The following is a 6,170-nucleotide window of genomic DNA, read 5'->3' as shown; positions in this document are numbered from 1 at the left end:
TCGATCCCTGGTCAGGGAACTAGATCCCACATGCCGCAACTAAGAATTCACATGCTGCAACAAAGAGTCCGCATGCTGCAACTAAAAGATCCCACGGGCCGCAACTAAGATCCAACGCAGCCAAATAAATAAATAAATAAATACTGGGGGAACAAAGATGTCTTAAACAAGAAACCAAAGTCCAAACCATAAAAGGCAAATATTAATAAACTAATCTACATTAGAATTAAGCCTCTGTTCAAAGTTCACCATAAAAAACTGTAAAGATAAGACACAAACTGGGAAATGTCTGTAACAACCTGACAAAGATTAGTAAAAGGACTTCCCTGGTGGCACAGTGGATAAGAATCTGCCTGCCAATGCAGGGGACATGGGTTCGAGCCCTGGTCTGGGAAGATCCCGCATGTCATGGAGCAACTAAGCCGTGCGCCACAACTACTGATCCCGTGTGCCACAACTACTGAAGCCCGTGCACCTAGAGCCCATGCTCCACAACAAAGAGAAGCCACCGCAATGAGAAGCCCGCACACCTCAACAAAGAGTAACCCCCGCTCGCCGCAACTAGAGAAAGCCCACGTGCAGCAATGAAGACCCAACCCAGACAAAAATAAATAAATAAATTTATTAAAAAAAAGATTAGTATCCAAAATATATAAAGAGTTCCTACAAATCAACAAGACAAAGACAAACAGTCAAAAAGAAAAGTAGGCTGAAGATTTGAACAGACATAGAAAATAGAAAACATGAACAGCCAGTAAGCATATGAAAAGATACTCAACCTCTTAGTAATTAGGGAAATCCAAAGTAAAAGCTCAATTCATGTCCACTAGACTGGCAAAACTTAAAAAGCTGGACCAATCCAAATATGATCACTTATGTGGAATAAGGAAAACTCCTTCACACTGGTTTTAGGGGAGTCAATTTGTACAACAAATTTGGAGAACAACTTGGCATTATTTTGCATATTCTACAACCCAGCAATCCCATTCCTGGAGACATTCTAGAGAAACTGTGCACAGGAGAGGTGGGCAATGATGTTCAGATTGGCAGGACTGAGCCCTCAGCCTCCTGCCCTTGGGCACCTGATAAATTCTTATCCCTTCCACCCTGCCTTCTGACTTTCTTTGGACAACATTTGCCCTGGGGCTGGGGCCTTAACTCTTACACACTTCTGGGTGGTGTGACCCAGCCTTGTTGGGCAGCAACTGGGCAAGCAGATCCCACACTCATCATCTGAGTGGAAGTAGTGGGATGAGCTGGAGTTTCAGTGACCCTCCCAGGGGCCAGGGAGAGGCCAAGAGTGCTTAGGGTGCTGGGAGAAGAACTGGTAGGGTTGCAGGCAGAGCTGGCTCACAGCCAATGTTCATCCAAATAACAGACTGCCCAGCTGCTGTACAAAAGAATGGGCAGCTCCATACGAGGTCATCGGGAGCATCTCTAAGACACATTGCCAAGGGGAAGAAAGCAGGCAGAGCAGCTACCCTTGTAAAGCGTATGTATGCGTATTCACTTGTGTGCAGAAAATACCTCTGAGCCCAGGAAACTGGCCTCAGGGGGAAGAGGAGGAGTGGCCGGGGGTCATGGGTAGGAGAGAGACTTCCTTTTCACTCCATCCCCTTCTGTACCTTTTTATTGTGTACACTGCATGTGATCCTATGGGAAAATAAATACAGTAATTTAAAAATGGAAACAAAATGCAGTCATGTTAAATATAACACATATATAACTGTTAGATGATTTGAATCTGTGGTTGATCACCAGTTGACATTATGCTACTTTGTAGACGCTTAATTAAACTTTATTGCTTTGAATTTTGGAAAGTTTTAAAAAATATTTTTCCAGCCTTTTCCAAACTTTTTTCGGTTTCGGGACCCTGTGGCTCCTTGCATTGCGCCTGTCAGGTCAAAGGCATAGAGCAGAGCTCTTTATCACCCATACCCAGAAGCACACTGATTCCCCAAGGGCTACACTAGGCATATTCCTTTGATTGAAATCATCTGTTGGGTTCCACCCCAGAGCTGCTCTTTATTTCCCATGGGGAACTGGCACGGCCCTCCCCTTACTCAGGAGCAAAAATGCACAAGGGCAGTTTCTGGACCTCAGTCTCCCGTTGGGCTGTATGGTATACTTGTGTCTCTCTGCCTGAGATAATCTGCTCTCTCCTACCCCTCACTCCCTTGCTCACTCTTGTACAGCCCCACTGGCTTCCTTGTTCCTCAACCCCCACTATGGTAGGAAGAATTCTAAGATGGCGCTCATGATTTCCAGGCCCCCAAGGTGTGCATATCCAGGATAATGCCCTGGCCTGTGGCTATGATGGAGTTCACTCCCGTGATTAAGTTAGGTTATATGGCATAGTTGACTGTGCCAGACTTGTGACTCACAGAACTGTTTTAAGCCACTAAGTTTGTGGTTGTTACATGGTAACAGAAACCAATACACATGCCAAACTGGCTCCACTCTGTGCCTTTTCTCTGATGGGTTCCTCAGCCCGGAAGGCTGTCCCCCATATCCACAGGGCTCTCTCCCTCCCTTCACTCAGGTCTCTGCTCAGAAGTCCCTTCCTAGAGAGGCCTGACTGACCACGGATCTAGAATAGCACCGCCTCTCCATTTGCTATTCCCCTGCCCATTTAATTTTTCTATAGATCACTTATCACTACCTGATATATGGTTTCCACTTCACCTGAATGACTTTTAAAAAAAAACTTATGGGCTTCCCTGGTGGCGCAGTGGTTGAGAATCTGCCTGCTAATGCAGGGGACACGGGTTCGAGCCCTGGTCTGGGAAGATCCCACATGCCGCGGAGCAACTGGGGCCATGAGCCACAACTGCTGAGCCTGCGTGTCTGGAGCCTGTGCTCCACAACAAGAGAGGCCACGATAGTGAGAGGCCCGCGCACCGCGATGAAGAGTGGCCCCCGCTTGCCGCAGCTAGAGGAAGCCCTCGCACAGAAACGAAGACCCAACACAGCCCAAAAAATAAATAAATAAATAAATAAATAAATAAATAAATAAATAAAGGTGCTAAAAAAAATAAATAAATGTATTAATCTTAAAAAAAAATTACAAAAAAAAAACTTATTACTTTGAAATAATTTTAAACTTATGGAAGAGTTGGAAACATTGTACCAAGAATGTCCATACATCCTTCACCCAGAATCCCCAAATGTTGGCATTTAAACATGTTTGCTTTTATCATTCTGTCTTTATATAGAGAGATTTTTTTCTGAACCATTTGATAGTTGGTTGCTGACCCGATTCCCCTTTATCCCCAAATATTTTAGTCTGTATTTCCTACAAACAAGGAAATTCTCCTACAGCATCACAATAAAATCATCAAAACCAGGATACTGACACTGATACATTACTACCATCCATCTTCAGACCCAGGTCAAATATTGTCAATTGTCCCAATAATAATCTTTTACAATAAACAAAAAGATCCATCCAGAAATACTTATTGTACTTAGTTGTCTTATCTTTTTCATCTCCTTTCATCTGGAACAGTCCCTCAGTTTTTTCTTGTCTTTCATTATCTTGACATTTACCAAGATTACAGGCCAGTTATTTTGTAGAATGTTCCTCAGCTGGAGTTTATCCAATGGCTCCTCATGATTAGATTTAGGTTTTGCATCTTTGGCAAGAACATCCCAGAAGTGAGTTTGTGCTCTGTGCATCCTACCAGTTTGTCCCATGACAGGTGATGTGGTAACAGAGCAGGACGCTATGGGGCCTTCCCAGGACAGCACCTCCCACCAGTGTCCTCCACCTGCCTCTTGTCTGTAGAAAAACTTTAGCCAAAGAATAAATTTAGTCAGAGAAATGAGAAAATGCAGAAGCAAAGGAAATAGTCAAATAAGACAAAATAATGATAGTTTAGCCATTAAACGAAGTCAAGGACCTTTAGTTCCTCCTCAAGGACTGTAGGTAATATTCTGGGCCATATCCATTGAGCTATTTTGCACATACTGAAACCCCCACCAGGCGGAAGAAGTCAACTACGTGATGACCAGACTGCAGCCATAACATAAGGTGCTCCATCTCGCACAACTCCAAGAACTGGCTTCAAGGAAATGGGAACAACCAACCCTGGAGCTGAAGATTAACTGCACTTAAAACAATCAAGATGACCCTAATCAGACCACTGCGTGACCAATTTCAAGATGACTGTGGCAGCTGACTGTGCTGTTCTGCATGTAGCCACCCCCCCACTTCCTGTGCACCCCTGAAACTCCCCTTTAAAAGCTCTTGATCAGCAACGGGAAGTTGGTTCTTTGGGACATGAGTCCACATTCTCCCCAGAGTTGCCGGCTTCCTCAGTAAAGCTATCTTTCCATTTACCCAACACTTGTCTCAGTATTGGATTCTTTTTTTTTTTAAATAGGGAATTTTTTTTTAATTTTTATTTATTTATTTATTTCTGGCTGTGTTGGGTCTTCGTTTCTGTGCAAGGGCTTTCTCTAGTTGTGGCAAGCGGGGGCCACTCTTCATCGCGGTGCGCGGGCCTCTCACTGTCGCGGCCTCCCTTGTTGCAGAGCACAGGCTCCAGACGCGCAGGCTCAGTAGTTGTGGCTCACGGGCCCAGTTGCTCCGCGGCATGTGGGATCTTCCCAGACCAGGGCTCGAACCCGTGTCCCCTGCATTGGCAGGCAGATTCTCAACCACTGCGCCACCAGGGAAGCCCTCCTTTTCTTATTTGTCAATACATCTTGGAGATCTTTCTGTATCGGTACATAAAAAGCGACCTCACCCTTTTTGTGGCTGTATAGTCTTCCTCTGGCTATTCTATACTTTATTTAATCAGTTCACATATAATAGACATTTAGATTGCATCTGAGGTTTTGTTAGGCTGAACAAGACTGCAATAAGTAACCTTGAATGTATTCATTTCACATGTGTCCAAACACATCCATAGAATAAGTTTTCAGAAGTGGGATCACTGGTATGACCTTATATGTTTCTGTGTTTAATGATTAATGGTATATCTCCCCTCTTAGAACAGCAGCTCCCAGAGGAAAGGGACTCTGTTCTATCCACTGCTATTTTCCCAGCACCAGGAACCATCAGACTATGTTAGGCACTCAATACATATGTGTTCAATAAATGAATGAATGACCAATGCCCTCTGGTTGTGGACTTGACTGTCTCAAGCATGTACGGACCATTCACTGTGCGCTAGGTGCTGTGCGTCATCTTGCCAATCCTCCAAACTCCCCTGTGAGGTAGGGACTGTTTGGACGCCCCCACTTTACAGATGAGAGCCTTGAGGCCCAGAGAGGGAACACAACGAGGCTGGTCACACAGCTAGCCAATGACAAAGCCACAGTTCCTACCCAGTGAGTTAGTCAGACGCTGGAGCCACCAACAGCCTCACCTGCTGCTCTCAATACATCTCTTCTCTCCCCGCACACAACTCAGTCTTCCAGCGCCACGTGGCCCCTTCATCTTGACTCATCTACCTTCCTGGTCCTAGCCTCTTCTTCTCAGCCTCGCCCCCAGCCAAAGGCGCTGGCTCCCCACCCTCAGCCAACACAGGACAGGACCAAGGAGAGGCGCTGTCATTTCCATACAGCTGTCCCCGGGAGCCAGGCCCTGCCCAAGCCCCCCCATTTTCCCTGAAAAAGCTGAATTATCTTGGCCATTTGGGGGGCACCTCTCGGCACAGGCCGGGCTGCCTGGGCAGGGCCTGACTGAGCTATTATCCTACATTATCTCACTCCCCTGCTCCTGAAAAGAACCAGTGACTGCTCGGCCCCCTCAGCCCTCCCCTGCCCGCTCCTGTCTTTTACACTTAATTACCTCACTCATTACCCCGCAGCCTGCAGAGGCCGGACCACAACTGGGGCATGAGTAATCCCCACATCACACACCCAGCCAGCCGGCCAGCACGGAACAAATTGCTCACACAGCCCATAAATAAAGGAACAGGGCCCGCTCAGGCCTTCGCAGCAGAAGGACCTTCGTGGAGGCTGCCGTGAGGGGAAGGCATCGGCCCCAGCTTCCCAGTTGGCCTTTGCCAGCCCTGGTGAGATGGTCCCTACCTCCTCCACCTCCCCCACCCCAGACGGTGACCTTGAACTTCTCCAGGCCACTGAAGTCACAGCTCAGTGCCACTGACAGATGGGGCAACAGGGGCCCTCACCCCTTCCTCACCACAGCCAGGGAACTG

This window comes from Balaenoptera musculus, chromosome 15 (assembly GCF_009873245.2).
Source record: "Balaenoptera musculus isolate JJ_BM4_2016_0621 chromosome 15, mBalMus1.pri.v3, whole genome shotgun sequence".
Taxonomy (NCBI): Eukaryota; Metazoa; Chordata; class Mammalia; order Artiodactyla; family Balaenopteridae; genus Balaenoptera; species Balaenoptera musculus.
The sequence above is the reverse complement of the archived record's forward strand: the minus strand, read 5'-3'. Positions refer to the sequence as shown.